The sequence below is a fragment of the Erythrolamprus reginae genome, chromosome 2 (assembly GCF_031021105.1).
Source record: "Erythrolamprus reginae isolate rEryReg1 chromosome 2, rEryReg1.hap1, whole genome shotgun sequence".
NCBI classification, from domain to species: Eukaryota; Metazoa; Chordata; class Lepidosauria; order Squamata; family Dipsadidae; genus Erythrolamprus; species Erythrolamprus reginae.
Genome location: NC_091951.1, coordinates 108,155,494 through 108,178,345, shown reverse-complemented (window position 1 = coordinate 108,178,345; position 22,852 = coordinate 108,155,494). Strand labels below are relative to the sequence as shown.

Here is a 22,852-nt window from a genome sequence, read left to right as displayed (position 1 = left end):
ACGGGGAATCCCACCAAGAGATTCCGGGGGTGAAGCTTTGACATCATGTATACTGGCAGGTTGCTAAGGACGCCAAGGTGATCACTTCCTGGATTCCATGGAATCCAGGAAGTGATCACCTTGGGGTCCTTAGCAACCTGCCACTGACGTCAAAGCTCCAAATGCTGAATGCGCACCCGAACTTTGCCCGAAGTTTCAAAAAATTTCAGGTTCGTGTTCGGCATACCGAACACCATAAAATTCAGTACGGAGCCGAATTGTGTGGGTTCGGTTCACCCATCACTAATAATGAGTGGATGTAGCCATGATTTGCATCTCATAATACAAGAATTTGGATTATTCCATCAACTATCTGCCAGCCATGAATCAAACCTGGCTGAGGCCATCTTTGATGCTTCAGGGTTGCCACAAGGAAGGAGGAACAGGGAGGGGAGAAATAGATAGCTGGGGTTTTGTAGTCAAAAGGTTTTCCTGTGGGAACCAAGGACATTCCAACAGGTGGCTGGGGAGAGGAAGAGAAGAGTAACCAAGCAACTAGCCAGCACCTATTGGACAATGCGACTGATGAGTTGGGGGACGGGGGAACTTTTACTTTTTAATCAGGTGAAAACTGCGGGAACTTTCAGAGTCAGTTTTCACCGGTTGTGCCAATATGACATATAGCCAATAAATTGTTATTTGAGGAATCTACCTGCTCAGAGTTATGGTTTCTATGGATGTATTACTTGGAATGCTGACACCATCATAGTTGGGATTAAAAAGCATCGCATCGCACTATGGGGCTACCTTTGAAAAGTCTTCGGAAACTTCAGATCGTGCAGAATGTGGCCGCGCGAGCTATCATGGGCCTTCCTAGGTACACCCATGTTTCATCAACCTCCGCGGCTTGCACTGGCTGCCGATCAGTTTCTGGTCACAATTCAAAGTGTTGGTAATGACCTATAAAGCCCTACATGGCATCGGACCAGAATACCTCCGGGACCGCCTTCTGCTGCACAAGTCCCAGCGGCCGATTAGGTCCCACAGAGTTGGCCTTCTCCAGGTCCCGTCGACTAAACAATGCTGTCTGGTGGAACCCAGGGGAAGAGACTTCTCTGTGGTGGCCCCAGCCCTCTGGAATCAACTCTCCCCGGAGATTCAAATTGCCGCCACCCTCCCCGTCTTCCGCAAAATGTTAAAGACCCACTTATGTTGCCAGGGGACTGTTCCCCCCCTCCCTTTGCTGATTATAGCACTTGAGAATGGTATGATTGTGTAGCACTGATTGTTTTTTAATATTAAGGGATTTTAACTTCAGTTTTACTAATATTAGATTTGTACCACTGTTTATTGTATTTTATTATTGTTGTGAGCCACCCCGAGTCCTTGGAGAGTGGCAGCATACAAATCTAATAAATTATTATTATTATTATTATTATTATTATTATTATTATTATTATTATTATTATACATATTTTACAAGGTGTTTGCAGTCAGAAAACATGGGAATACCTATCTAATTCCATGACTTGAAAAGAGAATTTTATACATTCAGGGAGACACTTGTGATTTGTGCTTGAGAATCAGTGACAGCATGCCTCTGAAGAGGAAGCTTTATAGCTTGGTAGCCATTTCCCAATGGGCAGATGACTGATAGCTATCAGAAAACAGATGCTAGTTTAGTAGTTGCATTGATCAGCATCATTCATGTATTTCCAAACTTGAAATTTACCATCTGTCCAAGACAGCATATTGACTTTCCTTTTGACAGTCTAATTTGTTATAGTATCACTCTGGAGTTATCACACTTACTTTGGGTCATGGTTACACATATCACTGCCCACCTTTCCATTGCACATTTATTAGTTTTGCCTAAGCCACAAAGAAGGGGTGGGGTTTTTTATATATATGATTCAAACTTATTCCAGGCTGAATTAACTGGGTAAAATGTTTTTAAAAAGATCATAAACCATGTTTATGTTATCTGGTTAGTCAAGAGTAGAAATCAGTGATGGGCTCCTACGGGTATAGTCAGATATGTAGCAAAGGTTTGGTCAGGTACACAGTACTGGTAGCAAAATTTTGATTTCTTTTTTCCCCTTCTGGGCTCTGGGTATGTTTTTCCTATCACAGTAAATGAGGCTGAATGTGTACAATTTTAGAAGAGCTGTGCATGCATGTGTGTATATACACTTTATATAGTAGATAATCAGGGGTGGGCTACTACCCGGATGGGGGGGGGGGGGACATAGTGGAGTAGCGAAAATGGAGCTCCACCCCAAAGCACCCAATTTGCACTGAAAGATGTTGAAAGAAAATGCATAAGCCCCACCCACAGTGTGGTAGTAAAATTTTTGATAGCCCATCACTGGTAGAATCTCTCTCTCTCTCTCTCTCTCTCTCTCTCTCTCTCTCTCTCTCTCTCTCTCTCTCTCTCTCTGTGTGTGTGTGTGTCTGTGTGTGTTTCTTTGTGTCTGTGTGTGTATTCCCTATATTCAAACAACATGCTAAATTGTTGTTTAGTTACAGAGAAGTGCCAACAGGTTTCAGCACACATTTTCTATGGTGAACTACCATCTTGTGGTGAGCAAACAAGTCCATGAAATGTCTTATAACATATATAAAACAGGTGTGGGACCTTATCAGGAATTCCAGACTGAAAGGGGGCAGAAGAAAGAGAGAGAGAGAGGAAGGGAGGGAGGGAGAGAGAGGGAGACTTCAGCACTAACATGTTTTTAAAAGGAAATACTTTAGTTTCCCTTTTTTCCTTACTAGACATCAATATGTGGTGATTTAAAATAAGTATAACAGTGAATGTGAATCAAATTTCTAACAGATCAGTGTTAGCTGTGTTCACATAATTTGCTGAGACTTAACTAGGATCACCAAATATCCTAACAGGATGGATTCATCTATTATACTACATTTTACTTAGGATTAAAACAGTTGAATAAATGTCCCAGTTTACAGTTACATTAAGGCAAAGTTTGTTTTAATTTGCGGCATAGCGCATTATGGCCTGGTTCATACACTGTGTTAATTCATAAGTCGAGATTTGCAAATCACTATGGTTAGTCCAGTGTGTGTTGCAAACCAAAATGAAATAAATTTACAATGGAATGAAAAAAAAGTGAATGAAACTGTCATAATAGATCAATGGTACAAAAATTCAGGCAGCCCCTAGAGCAGGGTTGTCCAATGTTGCCAACTTTAAGAATTATGGACTTCAAGTCCCAGAATTCCCTAGCCAACCAATGTGAAAGTCTTAAGGTTGCCAGGTTTGGACAGCCCTTCTGTAGACTATAGCAGGAGGATAAGAAAATACTGTAGCTATAAAGAAGCAGCTTATGGTTAAGATACAGCTGCCCACCCAGTGACCTTTTTGATTTTTATAGCTGCACTTGGAGCTCCATATTATATTTTCATCTGCTATATTTCAAAAGACTGTGAAAGACCTACAGAATTAGGCCAAATGCTTTTTCTTTCTTTTCATTCTGTACCCCACCATTGACTTCATACATTTCCATGCTTCATTTTATTTATGGCTGTTGAATGGGTCATAGCGATCTGGTTCACACATAATTCTCAGCTACAGATTATTTTATAAAAACCTGGCTTAATACATCACACCAGCAATAATGGGCTTTTCTGGTTTTCACTTAATACAACGTATGAATGCAACCATTGTGATTTATGGCTTAGTATGAAATCAAAACAACAACAATAGCTTAGCACAGAATATGAATGAAGTAGAAACTTTTTTTTCAATTTGCAATAGTAATTCTTCAAATAAAAAGTTAACTACCAGCGAAGCGCCGGTTTTTGCACTGCTGGGATTCCTCTGCAGCATCACAAAAACACGGAAGTCCGGAGGTGGGGTTTCCCATGGAGGGGAGCCTCAGGGGAATCCCAGCAGTACAAAAACGGGCGCTTCGGTTGGCAAAAGGGGTGAGTTTTGGGCTAGCACGCATTAATCGCTTTTCCATTGATTCCTATGGGAAGCATTGTTTCGTCTTACAAACTTTTCACCTTACAAACCTCGTCCCGGAACTAATTAAGTTCGTAAGACAAGGTATCACTGTATTACTTCAGCTTTTGCTAGGCACATTCCTACCTACTTCACAGTTCAAACATCAATGCAAATTGGGCTAAGCGTTAACTCCTAAATCCATAATAATATCTGAAGCTCAGCAAAGTCTTTATAGCTGTATGGTAAAGCGCTTAACTTCTAATTTATTGTGTTTGTGAAGTACAAAGGGAAATTGTAATGAGCTTAATATGTTGTTTCATGATTACGGAATCTTCCGTCTTTTAATACAAGCATTATTTTACAATTATAAATATAGAAGAGTTCCCACCAATTATTATTTTAACGTACCTTGTGGACTGCAGGAACAATTGCTCTCCCTAATTGCCAGATTAGCAATTAGCTTGGAGTTCAGTTCCAAAATTCCTACACAGTAAAGGAAGATTAGTTATGCAAAGCCAAACATCATTGTTCTGAGTTTCCACAAATGCAATATAGAGAATGCAACATGAACTGAAACTTGGTCATTAATGGTTCATTCAACCACCTCTCTCTCCTCAGTGACCCAAACGTCAGCTATGTTTTTGGCACAGGAGACAGAAAGTCTCAGGAGCACCAACAGATCAAGCAAATAAAACCACGGATGGTAAATAATCAGCAATTTTCTCTCTAAGAGAACTTTGTTGTTTTCATTTGGGATTTCAGAGAGTCTCCCTTTGCAATAGAAGGACAAAGAACTATAGTTCCCTTTTGTTCCTATGAGAATCATCAGCTTTCTTGCTTCGTAAGGTTAACATTCCTATAGACCTCATGGAAATGACTTTCTAGATGGAAGCAACCAAGTACACAGACCAAAGTGGAGGGAGGGAGGAGAAATACAGCTACACCAGTGACTGTACTGTTCTCTAGGCAGCCAGAAAAGAAATAGCCGCAAAAATACAGCAATCCCGGGCTGGATGAGAAGGCAATTCTACAATGGGCCAATCAGAACCCTGCAGACCACCAACTACCAATCTAGGGATACATATCTGCTGGGACCCAGAAGAAGGGCCTTTTCCATGGTGGCCTCCTCTCTCTGGAAAATCATTCCCACAGAGATTAGAATGCCCCCCCCCTCTAGCACTCTTCCAGAAGGTGCTGAAAAGCTGGGTCTGCCAGTGGGTCTGGGGAACCCAAAGTAGAATGGAACCCATTAAATAGCTCATGTGAGGTGCTGTCGCCAGGACAGGGGGTTAATTTTAGTTTATTCAGGAATATCAACCCTATTGCACACTTTAGAGTCATCGGCAAATCGGCAAATCTTCCCTACCAAACCTTCCCCTATGTCACTCACAAAGATATTAAAAAGAATAGGACCCAGAACAGACCCTTGTGGCACAGCGCTTGTAACTCTGCTCAGAATAATCACTGTTTGCTGCAACAAGCCATTTACTTCTATTTAACAGCAACCGTACTAAGTTTGAGCTAGATATATTCTGTAAGATTGTTATTTTACAAGGCATGTAGCTATTTCAGTTTTATATTGTGATATTTTTAAATGGCCGATTCTTTTGGCATGCTGTGATTTTATCAGCCTTAAATCTTTAATGCTTCCAGCACTGTTTGGCAACTGCAAGTGGTTATTGAAAGTTAAGAAGGAATTTTTAAGTTCTCACATTTCCTTTTCTCAAAAAAAAAAAAGTTTGATTTTGCAGAAAGGTCAAAGGGAGCTCTCATTTTTCTAATCACACAGCTCATGATATAGTGTCAAAATGTCACTATAGAGTTTACCTCCTCCTCCATGAAAGTGCACAGACCATGGAATCCCTAACTATGTCAGACCCCAGGGTTAGAAAACAAGATGCTATCTGTTTTCATCTTGGAAGACAGGAGCCCTGGTGGATAGAATGCAGTATTGTAGGCTAACTCTGATCACAGACAGGAATTTCATTTTTACCAGCTCAAGGTTGACTCAACCTACCATCATTGTGAGTCTACGGAGAGGGGCGGCATAAAAATCAAATAAATAAGTAAGTAAGTAAGTAAGTAAGTAAGTAAGTAAATAAGTAAATAAGTAAATAAGTAAATAAGTAAATAAGTAAATAAGTAAATAAGTAAATAAGTAAATAAGTAAATAAGTAAATAAGTAAATAAGTAAATAAGTAAATAAGTAAATAAGTAAATAAGTAAATAAGTAAATAAGTAAATAAGTAAATAAGTAAATAAGTAAATAAGTAAATAAGTAAGTAAGTAAGTAAGTAAACAAATAAAAATTGCGAGCAGTGATGGGCTGCTGCCCCTGCCAGGGGGGGGCCACAGTGGGGCTAGTAAGTTCATGCACTATTTATTGAATATGTAATAGTTTTTAAAATTGTCTTTCCTTCTCTAGTACCTTACTATGATCATTAATTACTTTTAAAATAGGAAATAATTAAATAGTATGTTTTCACCCATAAACACTTTAATTGTTTCAATCATTATCTAGAACTGAACTTTTATAGCAATTAAAGAATATTGAGTTACTTGCCTAATCTGTTATCATACTGAACCTTGTGGGTTCAGTACAAAACCTTAAAATGTTACTGTGCTCCTCAACAAAGAATGCTGTCTATCATTTGTGGCTATTCAAATAATGTGAATTAATCAACTGAAAAAGAGTCCAAGCACCTATTTGAAAACCTATCTTGCTTGGCAAGCCACTCCCACCCACTCAGATGACCTTTAAGGCACCCCCCGGTCACACACACACACACACACACACACACACACACATATATATATATATATTATATATTTATTGGATTTATATGCCGCCCCTCTCCGCAGACTCGGGGCGGCTAACAACAGTATTAAAACAGCATATAATAATAATCCAATACTAAAAACAATTAAAAACCCATTATTATAAAAACCAAACATACATACACATATACCATGCATAAAATTGTAGAGGCCTAGGGGAAAGAGTATCTCAATTTCCCCATGCCTGGCGGGAGAGGTGGGTTTTAAGTAGCTTACGAAAGGCAAGGAGGGTGGGGGCAATTCTAATCTCTGGGGGGAGTTGGTTCCAGAGGGCCGGGGCCGCCACAGAGAAGGCTCTTCCCCTGGGTCCCGCCAAGTGACATTGTTTAGTTGACGGGACCCAGAGAAGCCCCACTCTGTGGGACCTAACTGGTCGCTGGGATTCATGCAGCAGAAGGCGGTCCCTGAGATAATCTGGTCTGGTGCCATGAAGGGCTTTATAGGTCATAACCAACACTTTAAATTGTGACCGGAAACTGATCGGCAACCAATGCAGACTGCGGAGTGTTGGTGTAACATGGGCATATTTGGGAAAGCCCATGATTGCTCTCGCAGCTGCATTCTGCACGATCTGAAGTTTCCGAACACTTTTCAAATGTAGCCCCATGTAGAGAACATGATTGTCAAGTCACTCCCACCTGGTCACGTGGCCACCAAGTCACTCCTACCCAGTCACATGATCATCAAGACACACCCACAAAATAAGCCATGCCCACAGTGTAGCAGTAAAGATTTTGGCAGCCCATCACTGGTTGCGAGGTCAATAAAATGAAGACCCAGATTGTTGGGGGGAAATATGCTGTCTTTGTAAACTGCTTATTGCTGTAAAGCATAATCAAGTGGTATATATACATCTAAGAGCTATTGCTGTAGGTGGCTACAATAATTGTAATGTGAAGCAGTGACAGTAAGGCAAGATGATGGTTAATGGATTTCTAGAAGAGGGCTGAGACGTCAACCTTTTCACCCTATGAACTCATTCCATTGCACATATTTAGATTCCATTTTGTCCTATAAACAATTCATATTTTTTCATTAGAAGAAACAAAGGGGACACTGAAGGGAAGTTTAGGAAGTGATGGGTGGAGGGGAAAAAATCAGACAGAACATAAATTATGCAGCGTTGGGATTTGCACGCAAGAGACCAGAGGCAAAGGAAGGAGCAGGTACTTTATTCTCCAGGATTTTTGTAAAGGACTGTAGTCAGAAACTGACGAGACGGGCTAAGAATAGTGACACATTGGAACTTCAGCAACTGCCCATATGGGATAACTTTGTGGTTCATGTTGAGCTGCAGCTGTGCAGGACCTGTTTTTTCTCATCGATGCAGAAATTAAGAATCCAAAGTTTTTCTAAATTCACACAGAGTAGTGGTACTTGAATCAGCAAACCACAAAACACTGTAACAACATTGTTACAATTTGGCTTTTATATAATGTAATTTGTCTGAAACCTATTGGCCTTTTTAAACAGAAAAAAATGTAAATGGATCCTATGTAACTAAATATTTCTTTCTCTTTTTCCAAACCTGGTCAACTAACCAGACCTCCTGGCCCTGTGTCACTTTTCAAACCCTCAAGCTTTGGCCAAATTTCATCCAACTTTCTCCAAATTCGATATTCTTCTAGACATAAACCAGGGTCTTATGTTTGTCAATTTCAAGTTCCTAAATTGAGTAGCTTTTATGAGAAACAGAGTATCCAGAAAAAAGAAAAGAAAGCCATATTTTTGAATCATTTAATGAATGTGTGCCTGTGTGTACATATTCTGAAATTTGTATTCTCTCATCCTTTTGCAAACCTATAACATAAAAAAAAATTCTTCCTGCTTTGCATCTTTAATTAAAGAAGGTAGATGTAAGGAAAGAAATACAAATACAGATGGAAGTGCCCGCTGGATGGATGATGATTTCCCTGTTTGGAGAAAATATTGTGAACAGCATACATTAATAATAATAATAATAATAATAATAATAATAATAATAATAATAATAATAATAATAAAAGATTGAAGGCAAAGTGGATAAAGAAAAGACCTGTTCATGGCTTACAAGTGAAACACTCAAAAAGGAGACAGAAGGACTAATACTGGCGGCACAAGAATAGGCCATTAGAACAAATGCTGTCAAAGTCAGAATTGAAAAATCAACAGACGATCCAAAGTGCAGACTCTGTAAAGAAACAAATGAAACAATCGATCACATACTCAGCTGCTGCAAAAAGATCACACAGACTGACTACAAGTATAGACATGATGCTGTGGCACAGATGATCCACTGGAACTTGTGCCGGAACTACCATTTCCCAGTGGCAAAGAACTGGTGGGATCATAAGCCCGAAAAAGTGGTTGAAAATGAGCAAGCAAAACTACTGTGGGACTTCCGACTTCAGACTGACAGAATTCTGAAGCATAACACATCAGACATCCTGATTGTGGAGAAAAATAAAGTAGGGATCATCGACATCGCAATCCCAGGGGACAACAGAATTGAGGAGAAGCAGCTAGAGAAATTAGTGAAATATGAAGATCTAAAAATAGAGCTGCAACGACTCTGGCATAAGCCAGTGAAAGTGGTTCCAGTGGTACTTGGCACACTGGGCACAAAGGATCTCAGCGGACATTTGAAAACCATCAGAATTGACAAAATCTCCATCTGTCAATTGCAAAAGGTCGCTTTACTGGGGTCGGCAAACATTATTCGCCGCTACATCACGCAGTCCTAGGTGCTTGGGAAGCGCCCGACTGGTGATGAAATACGAAATCCAGCATAGTAATCTTGTTTGCTGTGTTGTATTGATATAATAATTATTATTATTATTAATAATAATAATAATAATAATAATAATAATAATAATAATAATGATAATATTTGTATGCCCTTCCTCTCGGAGGACTCATTACATTACCAAGACAATATTGATAATGCAGGGAAGGAGCTTTGGAAAAACTGTGGGAAAAGTACAAAGGAGAGCAGTTAAGATCATTAAGGGTCTGGATACAAAAACATATGAAGAACAGTTGCAGAAATGGAGTATGGCCAATCCAGAGAAAGGAAGGACTTGGGGTGACATGATAGCAGTATTTGAGGGGCTGCCACAAAGAAGAGGGGATCAATTTATTTTCCAAAACAGCAGAACGTAAGACAAGAAACAATGGATGGAGACTAACCAAGGAAAGAAGCAACCTGGAATTAAAGAGAAATATCCTAATAGTTGGACAATTAACCAGTGGAATAGCTTCCCTTCAGAAGTTGTAGGGCAGTGATGGCGAAATTATGCCACACATGCCACAGGTGGCACATGGAGCCATATCGAATGGCATGTGAGGCATTGCCCTATGTCAGCTCCAGAGTGCATATATGCACTGGCCAGCTTATTTTTGGCCTTTTGGGAAAACTGTTTCACCCTCCCGAGGTTTCAGGGAAAAACGCCCCAACTGTCAAAGTGGAAGTTCAGAAAAACAGACTTCCTGTTTGCCTGTTGTGCTGCTTTTCACACTCCAGGGCTTCAGGAAGCTTCCATGAAGCCTCCCTGGTAGAAAAAAAAAGAACAACGGGAAAAGCAGAAGTCCATTTTTCTGAACTTCCGTTTGCCTGTTTTTTTCAACACCCTTAACTTCAATGAGGTCTCTGCACATGCACAGGAGTGGGAAGGTTGTACACGTGCTCATGGGACAGCATGGGTGGTGTGCATGTGAGGGGGGGATGGAATAGGTGGGGAAGGGTGCACACACACCCTTTTGGAACACGGACCAAAAAAGGTTCGCCATCACGGAGAGGGGCAGCATCTACGGAGAGGGGCGGCATACAAATCCAATAGATAGATAGATAGATAGATAGATAGATAGATAGATAGATAGATAGATAGATAGATAGAGAGAGAGAGAGAGAGAGAGAGAGAGAGAGAGAGATAAATAAAATCACTGTTTAGGGTCTTGGCCACTGGAAGTTTTCAAGAAAAGACTGGACAATCACCTATCAGAAATGTGTACAGCACGGGTGTCAAACCTGCATTGTCACATTGTCATAAATTGGGTTACATAGGATCTACTAATGCTGAACAACTTGTTAGCATTTGTATGACAAACACCTGGCTTATACATTCAGAGTCAGAAAGACAAAAAATATCACAGCAGGCTAAATCCATCTTTGTGAGAAGCACTGCTTGTGAGAGATATAAACAAACTGCATTTAACCGGCTGTCACTACATGATGGAAAAGTACAGAAATGCACAGCTGGCCAATTTAGCGTCCGGACAAAATTGCGTCGGGGCCTGGAAGAACATGGCCTCGGCGCTTTTGCCACTTCCGCATCGGCAATCTCGTGAAGCTTCGCGAGATCACCATTGATGGCTGCATGCCTCTGCACGCAGCATTTTGCCGCCGGGGGGCATGCTGTGCGAGCTCTATAAATAGAGCTGCATCCGAGGCATTCCTCCTTTTTGCCCACGGCCAAAGAAGAAGCTGACATCTGCCCGCCCCCCCCCCCCCCATCTTACAGTGTGCCTTGATGAGATCATCCGCGGAAGCCGAATAGGAATTTTTTGCGGTCTCAGCGCTTTAGTTGCAACTGCTTTTTCACCTATTCCACACTGGGGAGTGAGGATGGACTGGATAGGGGGTGCAGTGCATTTTTGTTACAATTTGATAATTGGCTTTCCCTTTGGTCCCTGGGGTTGGCAGGTTAGGGGCGGAAAGGGGCAGCGGTAGCAACTGCATGTTCTCCTTTAGGGCATCTCTTGAAAGCTGATGGGCTGCCTCTCACCAGGAACTACAGATCCGCACGACCTGGGTAATTGGAGAGGGGGTGCCCTTGGGACTCACCTAACCCAATAACCTGAAAGGGATTGGACGGTGAGCTCCTCCCACACGCTTTAAGGGAGTGGCCAGGAACCAGGTGAAGGTAGCTTGTTCAGCAAGGAGCTACGCCCATGGTTGCCCAGGAAGGTTATTCGGGAATTATTTCCACCCCAAGTTTTCTAGTGGCCTCTGCAGGTCCTGGTTATTTGGTCAATAAACAGTTAAAGTTCATTTAACATTAATAAAGTGACCCATTTTAAACCCAGCTCTTGATGTCCATGTCTTATTCCACATCTGACGCACAAATGAAACAGATTTCTGTCAATGTATGTGTGCATTATGTTGCTAATTGGATCAGCTTCCCTAGAACAAAAGATCTTCTAAAGCAACCAATAAGAAAGAAACAATACCAGGAAGTAGCATCTTCTTTGTGAGCAATTTTAACATTATAAAAATGTATGCATGTGGTTGACATACTAAGCTTTAACTGAAGCATTGTTTCTGATCTGGTTTTGCTTCATTTTATGAAATGCATTCTATCGTGTACCTTCAGACATAACTTAAAACCGGTAGCCTAATAGTAATATTGTTTCTGTCAGATGTAATTCCCTTTAACAAAATACATTGGAGAACTAAAAAGCTGTGTTCTTCAATGTAGTTCTATAAGTCTTTCTTTGTCACATCACTGCTTTTTAATTTTATCTTGCAACACACTCTATAATGATGACGATGCCAGGAATCCCTCACATTCACCTTGTCAATCTAACTTCATTCCGGGCCTGCAGCAATGTTTAAGCTTCAAGATTAAAGCAATGCTAATCAAAGGCAACCCATCTTTTCAAATTGCATGATCACAGTGCAATATGTATGAATACAACTTGAATAGAAGACCACCCAGCTCTCTCTCTCTTTTTTTTTCATATGTAAACCACATTAGAACCAGGAGCCAAGTGTAGGAACACTGATCATTAGCACTCAAAACATTTGGAGGATATCTGAAGTGCTGTCTTGCATCCAGTGGAGTGCTATTAACATTCATCAGAAGACTGAGACATGCAGAGACAAAGCAAGCATCTGTGTTGGATGATAATCACATTTACGGGAATCAGCTACTTTAAACATTGCCTCTGAGTAGCCTCCATGGTGAATGTGGTGTGTCTAGCCATATGCATGATTGTTATACAGACGGCTCTCGGGTAGTGATGCAGTGGTCCTTGGCAATCACTTTAGAAAGAATTTTCTCTCTTTTTGGTCTGCAATTAGTCAATGACCATGGATATATGCCCCATAAAATTCTTCTCCTAGTACGTTGACTAGCTGAACAGCAAACACGGTTTGGAAGGCACTTTCTGGAAAAATTGTCAGAAAAAGATCTACACGAGGGGTATCATCATCAGATGACATATCGTAACTTTCCCCCTTTGTTAAACGTGGGCGTGGCCAGCGCACAAATCAACTTGCCTGTGGGTTGCGAGTTTGACACCCATGATCCACAGGGCTTTTTTCCAATCAACCTGTGTTGGCTCATGACAAACCTGCTATAGGCATCTGCCTGGAATAGCCCTGGGAATTGTAGTTCTAAGCACCAGGAATTATTTAGGAATTTAATTGGCACCACCTCCTAAATCAGGGCTGTCAAACTGGTGGCCCACAGGTTGGATAACTCACATGCATTTATAATTTATAATTTATATGGTATGAATGTGCTGTTTGGTTTTTAAAAAAATAATGATAGGGTTTTATATGTTTTTTTAATATTAGTTTTGTTCCACTACTATATTGTTTTTATTACTGTTGTGAGCCGCCCCGAGTCTTCAGAGAGGGGCGGCATACAAATCTAATAAATAATAATAATAATAATAATAATAATAATAATAATAATGCAGGCCACACCTATCCCAGCTCAGCAAAGGCAAAAAAGATCACAATACATCACGATCCGATCCATGATGCAATCAAGTTCGACGCCCATGTCCTAAATCATTCAGAAGCTTCAGTATGTTAAATATGCTTGTTGATTTAATTCTTTTAAAGGTATGTGATAAAATATTTATTACATTGTAACTTTTCATAGGTTCCCCTACCAATTCACCTTATTATATGCCGAAACCTACTATATACAGAGTATATGGCAGGTTTCGGCATATCCTGAGGTATCCTGAGGTATCTAAAGATGGCTGAGGGATGACTGGGAGTGTAATAAATGTGATCTAATTACACCAAAATGCAGGTGATTCACACTTGAACAAACTCAACAGCAACTTTTCCCAGAAGAATTGTTGCCGATTGCACACTTTCACAATAGATTTATTTTGCAATCGTGTCTGCTCTGATTCAGTTCAGTTCAAAGTAGAAGAGAGATAAATGAATTTCTGAATGGATTATAACTTGTCCTAATCTCTAGTTGTTGTTGTTGTTGATGTTATTTGCTTTCATATAGGTGTGAATGCTTGTCTGGTGGTGGGCACTAATCACAAAGCACCTGTTTTATGTTGTGTGTGTGTTTATATCTTTTTTTTAAAAAAAGTTATTTGCTTTCATATTAAGAGCAAGAGCATTTCCCTCATGGTTTTTAGTGGTACCAATCAAGTACAGCTAATAACGATATCCGGATTCTTCATACAATTCTGTGAATGAGTTGGATGGAATAAATGCTCATACAGAAACTTGAAGTGTATTTCCACTGCTTTCCCTGGAGGATTTGAATATTGGTTTGTGTGCATGTATGCACTATTTTAATGTCAGATTTGTATTCATGGAGACAGCCTGCTTGTCCTGGATAGAATGCAGGAATGTCTCAATGGTAAAATATGGAAACTGTAAATGGACATTTCAATATTTTGAAGGCCCTGTGAGCACTTTCACTTCAGACCTGATCCCACTGGCATCATCCTTAGGTAGCAGAATTTATTTTCTTCCGTCTCAGCTGCTCACAATCTCAAATACTAATACACAGGATTTTGCTCCCTGAAATTCTTCAGCTTTACATGGTTGGCAAGTGGGCAAGGCAAAGACAGACAGGGGCATAGCCCTGTGGTGGGATTAGTGAGTAATCTCCAGGGAGGAAATGTTAGCAAACTCAGCTTGTGGTTTTGGGATGGCAGTCTTAGAATAATGATGGGCTACTCCAAAAATTGCTCTGGATGGGGAATGTTCAGGAGATGGAAATGCTGGTGTAGAATTACCCTTCTGCTCTGTCTCTTTCTTCCATCGGACTCCTCCACCCAAGGATTATGCACCAATTCAAGACCCAACTCCTCACCTCTGTGATCTCACAATGTCAACCAAGATTGAAAACTGAGTTTATTTATTTCTGACTTCTGCTGCTGAGCATTGAAAATTTCATTGAAAACAGCAATTTTTCTTCTGATAAGCTGAAGCTTGAGAGAGAAAGTAAATGAGCTGGTTTCTCAATGGCAGGAACTCTTATGTCATCCTCTTTTGTAATCCTGGCTTCAACTTAGCCTTTCTGCTCCCCTACCATAAAGGCAACACTGCCAGAGCATCTTGTCACATGCTATTATTTCACAGCTCTAAAAAAAAAAAAAAGATAGCGCTTGACTGGCCTCACAGCTCCTAACCACAATTGTCACTTCAGACAAACATGTATTACTTGAAATGAAAACTAGGTGCAAGCATAATAGAGTTTGCTGTTACTATAGAGAACATGAACATGAGCTGCCCCGAGTCTATGGAGAGGGGGGGCATACAAATCTAATAAATAATAATTATAATAATAATAATTATAATAATAATAATAATAATAATAATAATAATGAAGACCATCACATTTAGCTCTACAACTTTCTTAGGATTGAAGATAGAAATCCAAAAGGTTGTTGGTTAATTGATTTGTTTATTTATTGATTGCCATGCATCTTGGTCCAAGCTCACAAAGTTCATGATGGCTCGGTCAATCAAGGTTGGCACCAAGCAAAGTCTTCTGAAAATGAGTCGGCAAGTTCCACGGTAGTTACCAGCTTTTTGAATAAGCCAGTTCATCTGCTTTTTGCAGAAGCTTTCATTGGCACAGAAATGAAGTTATAAGGAACATATAATTTGATTTAATCTGTTAAAGGCAGAGGAGGAAAACCCTTAACATCTAGGTATTCGCTTTAATCTATTTTTAGAGATGAGGATGAGGAGGGCTGTTTTTGTTTTAAACTGTATAGTTTGTGAACTACTTTCCCCCTTATCTTGACAGATACATTAGCAAACTGAAGGATAGCTTTTGGGATTTCTTGATACCAGCAATGGATAAAATAGATTTGGAAATGCATAAGCACAGGGGAGACATTAACATCTTTAATATGTGAGAAACACAGGCAGATGTCCATTGTTAAGTGAAACTGAAATATATTAACTCCTCACTTGACAATTTCTATGTGCTTTTTTATTTGGTCTGTTAGATTTACATCATGTCTTTTCTTCAGGAGCTCCCACACACACACACATATATCCTAGAGGTTAATTCTCTGTCTTACAAGGTAAAATCTGCAAGTTCAAATCCCAGTGAGAGGGTAGGGCTAGCTGATGAGGCCAGAACAAGGCCGAAATAGATCTATCCTAGTCTCCCTTAACTTTTAAATTCAGCAAAAACATGTATGTATGTATGTCACATGTTTGTCATATGTGTGTATACACACACATATACATATACATATACATATACATATACATATACATATACATATACATATACATATACATGTTTTCGTAGATTTTCATGGGTACAGGTATGACGGTCTTGGCATATTCGGGTTTCTTCCGTGTAGGAAGTGCACATTCCAGGTATAGTTATAGATGAAGAAATGATAGACATCACAATCTCCAGAACATTTAAATTATTTTATTATTCTAAACTTTTGTCAGCCCTTGCTGACATTGTCAGAGTGTAAAATCTCCATAAGTCGATCAGCATTACATAAAAGCAAGCATCTCTTCAATGGGGATTTTACACTCTGATGATGTCAACAGGGTTTCTTCATCTATGTATGTATGTATGTATGTATGTATGTATGTATGTATGTATGTATCAATCACACCAAGATAACTAGACACAAGAACAGTTTTTTCCCCAAATGCCATCACTCTACTAAAAAAATAATTCCTTCAACACTGTCAAACTTTTTACTAAGTGTGCACTTCTATTTCTACTAGTTTTTTCTCATCATTCCTATCACCCTTTTCCTCCCACTTAGGACTGTATGACTGTAACTTGTTGCTTGTATCCTACGATTTTTATTAATATTGATTGTTTCTTTATTGCTTATTTGACCCCTATGACAATCATTTAGTGTTGTACCACATGTTTTTTGACAAATCTATATTTTCTTTTATGTACACTGAGAGCATATGCACCAAGACAAATTCCTTGTGTGTCCAATCACACTTGGACAATAAAGAATTCTATTCTATTCTATTCTATTCTATTCTATTCCATTCCATTCCATTCCATTCCATTACATTAATCCACACTCTTTTTTGCCATTTATCTCAACAATAAGTCTCGGAGATAGCTTGGGCTATGGAAGAGTAACTGACCTAGAATCTCCCACTGAGCTTCCACAATTCAGACTAAATTTGAACCCGAGCCAAGTCTAATGTCCCAATCGTTCATACAAGTTTTCTTTTTCATAAAATGAAATCAAGTCCACACTGAAACCACATTTTTTAATGACAATTGCTAGTCTGTGGCTAAGCTGTTCTTTAATACCAATAAGTTTTGTCTGTCATTTGAATTACTTGCTTGTGGTTGAATTCTCTTTTTTGAATGATTTAGTGCCCATATGTTCTGAGTTGACAGCTGTGGATTCATCCATTACCATACAAATTTGAAACTCAGGGCTAACTACATGTTCGGTATATTATGTACTGTGCAGCTGATCCTCATTTTTTTAAGCTTTCAAGAGCAGGCCTGCAGAGCAAAGAAGGTTTTTAAAACTTCCTTACTGCGGGAATTTCATTCCTAAAATTCCAGCCACCCCATAAGAAGGGTGTTGGTTGGTTTCTGTGTGTCTCCTTTTACAATAGCATCCATTTGCAATACACTCCTGATATTTATTAAAAGTTTAAACAAACAAATACAGAACTTGCTGCTGCACCCTGTGTAATTCATGCAACATGTAGTTTGATCCTCTCCCTTAATATTTCCCATATGTACAATTGATAAATTGTAAACAGTAAGAGCAATTTGATGGTGGTGGATCCAATTACCCAGAGATGATGGGGGACCCTTTGCAGAGTGTGTTTAAGTGAAAGCTCATCAACCCCTCTGTCTGGAATGCTTTTAGTTGGATGCTTGCATTCATTATGGCAGTGTTTCCCAGCCTTGGCAACTTGAAGAGATCTGGACTTCAACTCCCAGAATTCCCAGCCAGCATTCGCTGGTTGGGGAATTCTGGGAGTTGAAGTCCAGCTCTCTTCAAGATGCCAAGGTTGGGAAACACTGCATTAGGGGATTGAACTCAATAATCTGAATGGCCCTTCCTAACTCTACAATGAACTGATTCTGTCCTATGGGTTGAACCGCTTGGGCTGTTGCTAACAGGACAGGACATTATTTTGCAGCTTAGATCATTTGTTTTGGTTGATTTCTCTCAGTCAGCTTTTCCTGATGGTCTGGTAAATTCTACACCTGGATCACACCTGTCTTCTAAAGACCAGCAACTTTTATCTTGGATATTGAAATCAAAACCTTGCCAAGAAAATTGCAGGGACTAGTCCAGGCAAATGCCAGAAGTCAACAATGACTCAAAGGCACTTAGGCACACAAAGCTGAAATAAAGGACCAAGGAAATATATTATTAACATTAGAAATGCACATACCTAGCTGTTATAATATTGGTATTTAAATTCTTTCCCTATTTAAATCTAACCACTGAAGAAAACATGCCTTTGAAACATCTTTTTCCCTGCTTTGTTATGACGACATTGCTTTCCTCTTGTTCTGATGAATGAAAGAGGCTCAACTTGTTTTTAGCTTTACTGTATCAATGACACAATTTCCCCCATTTACTGATTCCGTCCATAGAGCCCCCTTTAAGTATCTAAAATCTTGATCAAATATTTTGACAGAGGTAAATCGGGCAATTGGCAGTGACTGAGAACTGAGGCAGGGTGGGAATCAGCCATGGAGCATAAGAACAAATGTTATGTTTCTGCTAACTCAGGAATGAGTAGCTAGCAATAGTACTGAAAGGCTCTTAAGAATATATTGCTTAAAAAAAATAGAGCTGTGTAGGAACTGAATATGGTGGACATCATTAGAATCAAATAGTTTCTTTGGCCAGAGCAGGAATAAAGGGTAGGCTTTGAAGGGGTTCAGGCTTCAAGGCAAATATTTATATATTCAAATTATTGCCAGATGTTTCCATTTCTTATCTTGGCCACTACATCAAATCTGTTTGGGCTGGGTTTTGACACACACCCTCCCACAGTTCTGGAGATAGGTGCAGCTGATTGGAACACAGTCAGTTCCATGGACTTAGTGAAGAAGGGGCAGTGGAAAATAGAACCCCCTTCTTAGAACCAGAAATCTATAGTGAGGACCATCCCTTGTCGGAAAGCATCTGGAACTGAGATTCCGAGCCAAACGAGCAATAAGGAAACTTGTTAACATGGATCATCCACCAAGGCTTGTGTATAAAAATGAACACATGCCGCCCTGGAATTCAAAAGAAGAAATGTTTCTGTTAGTGTTCAAAGCATCTCAGGGCTGGCCAGGTTTTTTTTCTTCTTCTCTGTTTGGCTTTGCCAGAGATCCTAACCCTTCCCAGAGTGTGTTTTCAGAATGCTTAAGCATGGGCTTCATATACACTTTTGAAGTAAGCCCTTTCAAAATATAGATGGCTAATGTCTTCAGTATGGGCGAAATATACCATATGCTGCAAAAGAAAAGGGCCTCTGTGCTATTAAAGTTTCAGCTTGGCCCTTCTCCTCCCTCTCCTCTCACCTCCCCCCCCCCACTCTCTTCCTTCCTCTGCTCCAGCTCAAGCAACTAGGAGGGAGCGAGAGAGAAGAAAAGAGACCCAGTTGCTCTGAGATTCAGACGGAGGTGGATGGAGAAGGACGTTTCTGCTTGCAGGCATAGAGTAGCAGCCCAGGAAGCATCATCGTTTTACTGCTGCAGGTAAGAGGACAGAGCAGAAACTAGAGGGCAAACTTTTCTTAGGACGGCAAGCTGGAACTTCACTGGGAGGAAAAGTGCAGACTTTAAATGGCAGACAGATGTTTGGTGTGTTTCACAAAGACACGGGAGGGAGACAGATGGAGAACTGTACTTCTTTAGCTCATCAGATTCATGGTATATTGGGCAAGGGTTGGGGATTCCTGCTTGATCTGAAGCAAGAAACAGATTATTATGTTTTCCTTGCCTCTTACCTGGATAGCCTCTCATTTAGGTGAAGGAAATGGCATAAAATTGGGGAATATCACATGGTTTGCTGGAACCACTCAGCATAGTTCTCTGGAATCTATTATCAGATGGAACTTTATGTAAGTGTGCGTGCGTGGGCATACTCAGGCATGAAGCGTGTTTTATGTTTAAACAAATAAAGAGGAAGAAGAAGAAGAAGAAGAAGAAGAAGAAGAAGAAGAAGAAGAAGAAGAAGAAGAAGAAGAAGAGGAGGACAATTTTTAGTATGAAATGCAGACACCTTCATGCCCCTATGCACAAAATCCATTTTACTACATTTAGTTCAAAGTAAATGGTTGAAAGACACTAGCATGGCCCATTGGGCTCACTAATTTTGCAAATATTTATTGTCATGATTAGCCACTGTTTGAGTTGTATTATAAATCATTCTATGAAGGACAAAATTAAGTATTAGTGGATTAATTGTGGTATTCTCTGGGGGGAAATGGGTGTAGAATATCAACCCAACTTCACTACTTTCCTTAATTTCCTCCTCCTCCTCCTCTTTTTCCAAACTCAAGATGGTTTAAAGAGTCCTAAGATTTTAGGGAATGGCTTGGAAGCATCCCTTCCCCCTTTGGGGCAGTTGAAGGTGCTGACATGGGTCATCCTGATAAAAGGGCTGTTCTGGTCACTGTTAAAGCAACAGCGTCCTTTGACTTGTCTGACATGTCAGCACACTGCAGTAGCTGTTGTCAGAAAAGAACTGTGGGGGGGGGAGAGATGGAGAGGAAAAATGAAATCTAGGGATGGGAATAGCCTCAAAGAAAGATTAAAACTATTGTGCCAGAAACTCTACAAAGCAACATTCTCTGAAATTGTCTTTTCTGTTGTTTGGCTTTGCTTTCTTCCCTAACCATATTAATAAAAATACAGATGGTATAAATGATGCCAAAGAGAAATATCTCCAATTCTAAAATTATCATTCATTCATTCATTCATTCAATCAATCAATCAATCAATCAATCAATCATTCTTAATACAAGTTCTCCAGCATTTTTCTGCTGAACCATGGATTAGCCCAACTAATTTAATTCTTTCCAGCTCTGTGTTAAACAAAATAAGTTTGCCTTTGAATGTGGAGGGGGGGGGGAGAGAATTGAGAGATGAGCAATCAGTGCTCCAGATCAAATAAATTAGTTCTATTGCTTGAATGATTTGAAAACCATCTAGTACTTTTGACCCATTTTTCTTCTTCTCTGGTCTTCTCAATTTTCCTTGAAGGCCATAATCAATTTAGTTTTGAACAGACCTCAACAGAACTGGAATTGCCTCTCATTTCCTCTCTAGAGTTACACTGTATTTATTTAAACATGGTTAGTCCAGACAGCCCCAGGAACCAACATTGACTCAAAGGCACAACTTCCCCGTCCTATTTTAATACGTTATGTATTCAATGTCTCTCTATCACAATTTATAAGAAAGAAATTAGCATGTAAAAAAATTAATTAATTCTTTCTTCATTCCACTTTCTGTCTAATGAACCTCAGAATGGAATCCACAACTCTTCTTGTGTGTTTCTGTATGATAGATCACTTCAGCCCTGCATGTTCAGTTAAGCCACTATTTCTCAAATAGTGGGGCGGGGGCCCCTGGGGGGAGGAGCAGAGCAATGCCAGGGGGCATGTGACCCCGGGGAACGTGGGTTTTTTGCCACAGGGAGTAGGGGTTTTTTGCGCTGAACAATATCACACAGCACAGAGTAGGAGATATGAAGTGCATATAGCAAGAGACACTATGCAAAAATATTTAACAGGGATGAAAAGAAAGGAGGAGAGAGACGGAGATAATGAAACAAACGTAAGTCTCCCGAAAGCTAAGATGAGGAAATATGATGATGCGTATGTAGCGTTTGGCTTCACTGTGATTACGGTGGGAGACGAGGAAAGACCAGCATGTTTACTGTGTCTAAAAATGCTGTCAGCGAACAGCATGAAGCCAAATAAATTAAGGCATTACTTAAACACATTACACCCCAATCACTCTGATAAGCTGCTTGAGTTTTTTCAGTGAAAACATGCTGAATATTGCAAACAATAGTCCCGGTGGAGAGTTGGGGGGCCATGAAATGTTTACTTCTTCCGGGGGGGGGGCATAACAGAATATAATTGAGAAACACTGAATTAAGCTGAGAGGAAATAATTGAGCAAAAGATATCTAATACAGTTTTGATTATAGATTTCTTAGTAGTATCTGAACTTGCTTGTTTGCTTCCAGGCATTTCATTACTCAACTAGGTAACATATTCACTGCATGTTATATGTTGACATGATGGGGGTTTTTTTGGGGGGAGCAGCCCTTTTGATGGTTCCTTCATTAGAGTTTTGTTTTTTGCCTTACTGTTTGCCTGGGTTTGATCTTTGCTTATCTGAGTATTAGCTGCTAGAGACCGATATATCCTAGTCTTTTTCCTTCCTTCCCAGTTTTTTTATTGTTTTCTTTTGAATGGTATATAAATGTTGCTTATCTCTATGTGTCTAATCAAGGAACCATCAAGAAGGAAACCACACCTCTGCTAAAACTGGCAGGCAGCAAACTCCACATTCACTTGCACTTATGACATTAACCTACTTGGCCAATGAAATATCCTCAAGCAAACAACCAAGCTCAGAGACTATCCAGAACTCCACAATTGAACCCTGAGCTACATGTCTTCCATTCTATTGAAAGTGATGGTTAAATGGGGATTTTACTTGGGATCCTAGAACTAAGTACAAAAATTTAATTGTAACTGCCTTGCTCCCATATCTTTGTAGAGTAGATTAAGTTGAGAGAGTGTTCAAAATCACATACATAAACTAATATCTAAACAAATATCTCAAGTTTGTCCTATGTCCATAGTACATCAAAT

General features: G+C 39.8%; 1 protein-coding gene across 1 annotated transcript in view; it reads left to right on the top strand.

Moving 5' to 3' along the window:
- SYNPO (synaptopodin) overlaps positions 1 to 22,852 on the top strand; it is a 240,520-nt gene that overhangs the window by 114,846 nt on the left and 102,822 nt on the right. The window contains exon 2 of the mRNA XM_070739062.1: positions 19,576 to 19,716. The gene's annotated coding sequence lies outside the window, so the exon portion shown is untranslated. The remainder of the gene's footprint in view (positions 1 to 19,575; positions 19,717 to 22,852) is intronic.